Source organism: Eumetopias jubatus, unplaced genomic scaffold (assembly GCF_037043125.1).
Source record: "Eumetopias jubatus isolate StellerSeaLion01/CBP00866 unplaced genomic scaffold, mEumJub1_p1.0 scaffold_36, whole genome shotgun sequence".
NCBI classification, from domain to species: domain Eukaryota; kingdom Metazoa; phylum Chordata; class Mammalia; order Carnivora; family Otariidae; genus Eumetopias; species Eumetopias jubatus.
In genome coordinates, this window is record NW_028274842.1 from 546,788 (window position 1) to 555,049 (window position 8,262).

The window sequence follows — 8,262 nt, forward strand, 5'->3', positions numbered from 1 at the left end:
CACAAGTCTGTCTACTGATGCCGCCACACACCTGGGTGGGAAACATGAGGTCTGGCCGGGAAGAGCGCTACCAGAGAGCCCTACCCTGAACCAACCTCAGAGATGACACAGAATGGGGGACAGGTCAGGCCCGACTGGCCAGTTACAGGCACCTTTGAACGACCAAGAATTTCCAAGGCTGTGCCACAAAGATCAAGCCCTTGTACTAGGATTAGACCAGCATCACTAATAAAGGGGACTCTAGGCCCACCCCAATCAAGTGTAAGCACAAGCCTTGAAAAGATCAAGTTTATTCACAAGCTGCTAAACTAAGAAAATAAAATCAATGGTTTTGAAAAAAGAAAAAATATGGAACACTTAGAATATCCAGCATCCAATAAAATAATTACCAGACATGCAAAGAAGCAGGAAATTGTGACCTGTAACAGGAGAATAACTAAAAACTTAAAAACTGGGAACCTAGGGGGCGCCGTCAGTTAAGCATCTGACTCTGGGTTTCAGCTCAGGTTGTGATCTCAGGGTCTTGAGATTGAGTTGCATGTTGGGCTCTGTGCGCGCAGCAGGGAGTCCGCTTGAGATTCTCTCTCTTCCTCTCCCTCTGCCCCTCCCCCTGCTCATGCATGCACACTCTCTCAAATAAATAAATCTTAAAAAAAAACAAAACTAGAACCATACCAAGAAAGAACAGAGACAATGGAATTAACAGATGAAGAATAAGTATTATAAAATGCTGAAAGATTTAAATGAAACGATGAACACATCAAGAAGGAAAGAAAGGTATCTAAACAGTAATGAAAATGAGAGAACCACATGGCACTTCCGATATTAAAAATACAATATTTGGAATAAAAGATTTGCTGGATGATCTTAATAGAAGACTAGATACTTCAGAAGATAAAAATCAATGAATTAAAAAAGAGAGCAACAGAAACTACCAAATCGAGTCACAGAAAGTAAAGAGCAAGGGACCTCAATGACCTGTGGAAATGAGTGGTCTAACACACGTCGTTGATGTCTCAGATGGAGGGGGTTGGGCAGAAAGGCATGAAAAATAAAGGCTAAAAGTTTCTGAAATGGGGCGGGGAAAAAACCAAGAATCTCCAGATCCGAGAACCCCAACAAACCCTAAGCAAGACAAATGAAGACACATACACCAATTCCTGAAAGAAGACATCACAAAAAAAATCTTCAAAATGCCTACAGAAAGAGAGAGACAATAAAGAGGAGACAGCATATGCTGTAAGGCAAAGCAGAGACAAGAGAAACTGTCAAACAAAAACTTGAAAAATCTCTTCCAAAAATGAAGGTGAAAGAAAGACCTTTTTCAAGCAAAAACTTTCACAGTTAATCTAGCAGACTTCTCCTACAAGACATACTGAAAGAAGTTCTTTGATTTGAAGGAAAACTACATTGAAAGTTAGATCCACATTCAGGAAAGAGCACTCTGGAACTGTGTAAATGTACAGGAAAAGTGGAAAAGAGGGGTTTTTCTTGTTCCCTTCTTAACATGCTCGACAACTTTTTTTTAAGATTTATTGATTTATTTTTCGTGGGGGAGGGGCAGAGGGAGAGGAAGAGAGAATCTCAAGCAGACTCCACGATGAGCACAGAGCCCGACATGGGGCTCCATCTCACGACCCTGAGATCATGACCTGAGCTGAAATCAAGAGTCCGATGTTTAACTGACTGAGCCACCCAGCTGCTCCACATGTTTGACTGCTTTAAAGAAAAACGATATATATTCTATTGTGTGCCTTATAACATGTAGAAGTAAAACATACGACAAAATAACACCAAAGATGAGAAGAAGGATGTGGAAGTCTAGCTGTGCGAGTTTCTTAAATCATATACAAAATGGTGTAACACCCTTTGGAGAAAGAGAATACTGAGTTAGGAACACATATTAGAAACCACAGAACAACAACTGCAAAACACAACTAATGGTTACAGCCAGTAATAGTAGTTAAACAGAAATCTACAATAATACCTAAAGATGGAAAAAAGGAACGAAGAGATGAGGATAAGCAGAAAATAAATGGCAAGTAACCTCCTTTAACTCAGCCGTTACTGATACTTATGGTAAATGTACTCATGAAAATGCAACAGAGTAAGTGAGTCAGAGTAAGGAAGAAAGCGGTATCTACTTCTGTTACGCTAACAAGAAACCCACTTCATATATAGAAACAGACACAGTAAACATAGAAGCACGGAAAAAGATGCAAACACCAATCAAAAGAAAGCTGGAGTCACTATATGAACATCCAAGCAGATGTCACAATCAAGACTGCCACCACAAGGACTGAGCAGACTTCAGTTCACCAACAGGCTATGAGAATTCTGAATGTGCACGGACCCTAACGAGGTACACAGGACAACAACTGATAGAACCCAAAGGAGAAAGAGCGTATCTTAAAAGTCTTCTTTCATTAATTAAGAGAATAAATGGTAGAAAGCAAGTAAAAATACACATTTAAACAACAGTTGCCATCGACTTGACCTAATGAGCATCTACAGGCTACCCACAGAACAGCAGAACACACTCTGTAACAGGCTTGAGCACTGACCCACAGAAAGCATGTGCCGAGTCACAAGTCCCAACCTGTGACATAAGACATGACGTGGTCCACGAACAGAACAGAATTAAGTAACAGCGAAGTTACAGAGGGCATCAGGAAAATCCCCCGCCACATGGTAAGGAAGCAATGTTTCCAAGTAAAGGGAAGGTGAGAAGAAATCACAAAGGAATTAGAAAATATTTAACAAAAACATAATGAAAATACAGTGTATAAAATTTATGTGATACAGGTGAAGTCATGCTCAGGAGAGTTACAGCTCTAAGGGCTTATAACAGAAAAAAACAAGGTAAAAAAATCAAGAGTCTCACTTCTGCTTTAAGAAGTTAACAAAGAAAAGAAAAATAAAACACAAACTAACTTAGAATGAAGGAAAGGAAATAAAAGTCAGAGGACAGAAAATGAACAAACAATAAAGATTATCAAAGACACCAAAAACAGGGTCTTTGAAATGACTAAGTCAATTAACCGATGGTGAGACTGTCCAAGAAAAAAAAAAAAGAGAGAGATATAAATTACCACTATTGAAGACGCAAGAGGATATCCTACAAAAACTAAAAAACAAGAACATAACAAATTTTATACCATAAAATTTGGCAACTTACATGAAATAAACTCTTTGAAAAACACAAATTTCCAATGAACAAAAAATCCGATTAACTCTACTATCTACTTCAGAAATTCAATTCTCAATTAAACACCTTCCCACAAAGTTAACTTGTAACTCAGATAGTTTCAAAGGGAGTAAGTTCAATAGAAAAAAAAATTAATAAATAACACCAATCTTACACCAACTACTTCAACAAATACAGGAGGCAAAAAGACTTCCCAACTCATTTTATGAGGCCAGCACACCCCTAGGTAATAAACCAAATGCATTACAATGAAAACAAAACAGACAAATACAAACAAAAGCAAGAAAATCAATATTCCTCGTGAAAATAGGCATAAAAGTCCTTCCCAAAATATTAGCAAATCAAATACTGTAATATATGAAGGGAACACTTTGCATGAACAAATGTGATTTGGTTTACCCCAGGAATATGAAGTTGATACAATCAGTCACTCCATACAGATCATCCTATTAACAGATGACAAAGAAAAATCATACAATCATGTCAATAAACAGAAAAACTTCTGAAAAATCCAATCCCCATTTATGATAAAGCCTCTCAGCAAACTAGGAATAGAAAGAATTTCCTCAATCTGATATGGGTAATGTAAAAAGAACCTACAGCTACCATCACACATGATGTTAAAAGGTTACGTGTTCCCCGAGATTGAAAGAAGACCAGGATGAATGGTTTCACCCCTTCTGTTCACCAGTGCATTAGAGATCACAGCCGGTGTGATATTGCAAGCAGAAGAAAGAGAAGGCTGTCTACTACGCACACTTGCATGAAAGAGCAATACTGTCTTCTTTGCACATGATATAGTCGTGTAGAGAGAGCATTCGAGGGAATTACACAAAAGCCACTAAAAAGACATGAATAGACATTTCACCAAGGAGGATACACAGATGGTCAACAAGCACAAGAAACAATGTTCAGGGGATGCCTGGGCAGCTCAGTCAGTGAAGCATGCGACTCTTGGTTTCGGCTCAGGTCATGATCTCGGGTTGTGGGACTGAGCCCCGTGTCGGGCTCTGCACTCAGCATGTAGTCTGCTTCGGATTCTCTCTCCCTCTCCCACCTGCTTGCTCTCTCTCAAATAAATAAAAATCTTAAAAAAAAACAAAACAGAACAAAAAAACTGTTCAGCCTTGCTAGCCATTACAGAAACACAAACTCAAATGAGGTATCACCATGCACTTACCGAGATAACTAAAATTAAAAAATGACACCACCAAATATTAGCAAGGCTGTGGAGAAACTCGGGCACTCATGCATTGTTGGTGGGAGTGTTTCATGGTATAGCGACTCTGAAAAGCACTTTGGCAGTTTCTGCTTCTGCATGCACACTCTGCCACACATCCCTGACTTGTGACTTAATGACTTACTAGCTTCCCACTTGTTCCTGTCCACTGTGAAGTGGACAAAGGTCAGCTGCTTAGTGAGAAAGAGTCAATGTCAACCTCAACTATTACCTTCATCAGCTGGTCCAATAGAATCTGCTTTCCCTCATTCACAATCAATCAATAAGTCGTACTAACCCACATCATATAAATTATACATAATATCCTACAGAATTTAAACAAACCGTCCCAGAACACTGAGAAGTAAGACTGAAAACAAATCATCTGAGTGGTGGGCCACCTTGCATTGACTCAGAAATTGATCTAGAACGGCAGTTTGGACAATTTTCAAAACCAACTTCTGATCTGAGGAATGATGGGAGACCATAGATGTACAGGAGATACAAAATTATTTCTGTGTCTAAGAAAGGAACAATTAAAAACAGGACATACTTTGCATATATCTGGTGTATTTTTTTTAAAGATTTTATTTATTTATTCATAAGAGACAGAGAGAGAGAGAGAGAGAGAGAGAGAGAGAGGCAGAGGGAGAAGCAGGCTCCCAAGGAGCAGGGAGCCCGATGCGGGACTCGATCCCAGGACCCCGGGATCATGACCTGAGCTGAAGGCAGACGCCCAACCATCTGAGCCACCCAGGCGCCCGCCTATATCTGGTTTTATCAACTCAATACGATACACCACATGAGCATATATGTAATTTTTTAATTGGCAAACACCAATACAAAAGTGGGCAAAAGAGAAGGGTAAACCAACAAATAAATACACATTTCTAATGAACATGTGGTGGAAAATTTCAACCATCCTGGAACAAAGAGGTACAAATGAAAACAATGAATGGTCTAAATTTTCTCTATCAGAGATTTTTTTCTTCAATAGTGATTTTAAGTGTTTTGAAGCACATTCACCAATAATCACATTCTGCTGGTTACAGGGGTTTGGGCACAACTCTTCTGAGATGACCTACCATGAGCTGAAATCACATGTGTTCCTTCACACACCCCCTGTTCTACTTTTCAGAATTTACATGAAAAAGGAAGACTTGCTATTTACATGCCTCCTCTTAATATTTATATATTTAAAAAAGCCAAAAACTAGGAGTTGCCTACTTGCTCCCACCCATGACAGAGGTGTCCAAGGTTAGCTGATGAGCCGAGAGGGGTCATTCTCCAGCTCAGGGGTTAGGAAACCAAGACCTGGGGTTCAAATCTGACAACCTGCACTCTCTTCTGCATCACCCTTGGGGTAAGAATGGTTGTTGTTGTTGTTGTTGTTGTTTTAATCTTTAAAGGGTCGGGGGGAAAAGGGAGCAGGAAAGGCAGGAGGTTAGGCTGTGACAGACATATTACATGACCCACATTGTTATGTGACGATGAATAAATGGACAAAAGAATCAGCCACCGCTCACTAGTGACCAGAAAATCTTTCAAGATATACACAAAACATATAAAGGAATAAATTTCAACCTAGCGACCACATAAAGCACAGACAACCAAAAACACCTAAAGAGTCAAATATTTCCCAGTCTTATACATGTCAAACGTATATAATTTCCAAAAGGTGTAGTGTGCACAAGAATGGGGAAGGCCCTGCTGTTCATGGTAAATTAACTGTACACCATATGTAGTGCAAGTAGCTACTCCTATCCAAACCCAACCAATCCAAGGAAAGTGACCAAGTCTATAATACTACCCAAGTTCCCTTGCCTTTACCAACAAGTGCTCGAGGCAAAGGTCACCCGTAGACCATCTCAAGTTTTCTTTACTCTCCACTGCATATCAGCAGATCATGTAGGAAGAATGAAGCTCTTCTCATTCAAATACATACTAACGTCTAACACAAGCACCAAATGGCCTCAACCGTGGCTTTGTTAAAAAAAAGATGTGTGCCAGCTCAGCAGATTCTCAGCATTTGTGAGAGACTGTTGAAAATGCTGGAATCCATAAGTACTATTCTCTCTGATCCTACCTCTTGCCTATTGCCCAGGAACAAAGGGGCACTGGGCAAAGACCAGGCAAGGTGCCTGACGGTGTCCTCTCCCTTCTCTCTCGGTCACAAGACGCAGTAACATTCCCCTCCTCCTAACAGAAGAGGGTTCTCTACTGTCCCAACTAAAGCAGAGTGCACATGCCTGTCTCCAAAAGGAGGCTTAACTTCGTCTGAGTCCCACAGTCTGCCAAAGCTAATGGACACCAATTACCACAGAGTTAAGTCAGTCAGCAAAAAGGGACTCAATTATGGACTCATTTAACCCTGCCAAAAGTTCTCAATCTTAAAGATTACTCAACTGCGAGGTTTAAAAACAAAAACAAAAACCAGAAGGGAAAGGAAAGCGAGAGAAAACAAAAGAGGACGAAAGTGTCAGGCCGACAGAACGCCACACACCCACACCTAGAGCAGGTCATGTGCCCAGACACCAGAGAAATGATTCTGGCGTAGTTTTCAAGGGCCCTCTGTTAGTAATAAGAGGATCGTTTCTAGGAACCTGTGCATTCAAGAAGTCAGCTGGTATGTGCAGACGTGGATTTCCTGCCTGGGAACGAGCACCAAGTGAGATGGCGCTGTAATTACAAGAACGCTCACCCCCAGGGCTGGCAGCCTCTGTGTGCAGCTCACCGCCACCTTCAGCTTCCAGTCAGTTTCACCATCAAGCCGGTCAGTTCGAATAAAACATGAACCTTGGAATGAGACAAGAAGATCCCAGAGTTACAGGTGCATGAAGACCACAAGTGTGCGGCACAGTGGGACACAGCAATGACACAAAAATCTTCAAAAGCCTTTATACATTTGATTCACAAACAAGTGTGCTGAGAAGATACAGGTCACTAACTAATCACTTACCTGCTATGTCGTGTCCTTGCCTACGGAGGCTTATTATTAATTAGGGCTTTATTTAAAAAAAAATGGCTTGGATCATTTCTACCTTTAATTCATGTTTTAATAATAAAATAATAAGTAAATACACAAAAATATCCAAGAGTGTGCCATAAGTTCGCTAATAAACTATCTGACGTGCCACCATAAAACATACGTTCAATAATAAAAGCACAGCTAAAATGCCAAAACCCAGGTAGGATCTATTGTCATACAACCCAATCAAATTTTCAACATGAAAAAATATTAAAGTAAACCTCCATTCACCCTCTGACCATACTATCACACCATTTCATAGAACAGAAAACAGAAAGTGACATATATACAAAATGATCCTGTAACATTATTTATTGTAACAAAAGGCTGGCAACAGATAATGTGAAAATCAATGAATAAAAGGGAGTACAAGCAGCCACATAAGAAAGATAGGCTCGAAGACTGGGCTCAGACTGGAGACAGGGAGCAAGCCAGGAGGGGAGGGAGGGGGCGAGGGAGGGAACAAGGGAAAGGGAGGGAGAAAGACCTCAATGTTTACTGTTCACGATCTGCAGGGTGTCCATCCCTCCGTGAGGAAAGCAGGGTGTAAATGCTGCTCACGGACTAGTACCTGCCACGGAAGAGCCAGGCGGGAGAGGGAGGGGATGTGCAGGTATGGACATGGGGACAACCTCTGCAGAGGGAGGACGGCAGGAAGGGGCTGTTTTATACTGCGCCCTCGGCAATCACACGTTTTACAGAACTAAAAAAGCAAATCACACCAAACTTTTAAAAAGCAATCCCTAAAAACAAGCATATGAAACAAAATCACATCACTTTCATCACCAAATGAATTCAAGTGACTTG

At 40.6% G+C, this 8,262-nt stretch overlaps 1 long non-coding RNA gene across 2 annotated transcripts in view; it reads right to left on the reverse strand.

Annotated features, from left to right (window-relative positions):
- LOC148161933 (uncharacterized) overlaps positions 1 to 7,217 on the reverse strand; it is a 55,777-nt gene extending 48,560 nt beyond the window's left edge. For both annotated transcript variants that reach the window (XR_015767270.1, XR_015767271.1), the window contains exon 1: positions 7,129 to 7,217. This is a non-coding gene — a long non-coding RNA (uncharacterized LOC148161933). The remainder of the gene's footprint in view (positions 1 to 7,128) is intronic.
- Between the last annotated feature and the right edge of the window lie 1,045 nt (positions 7,218 to 8,262).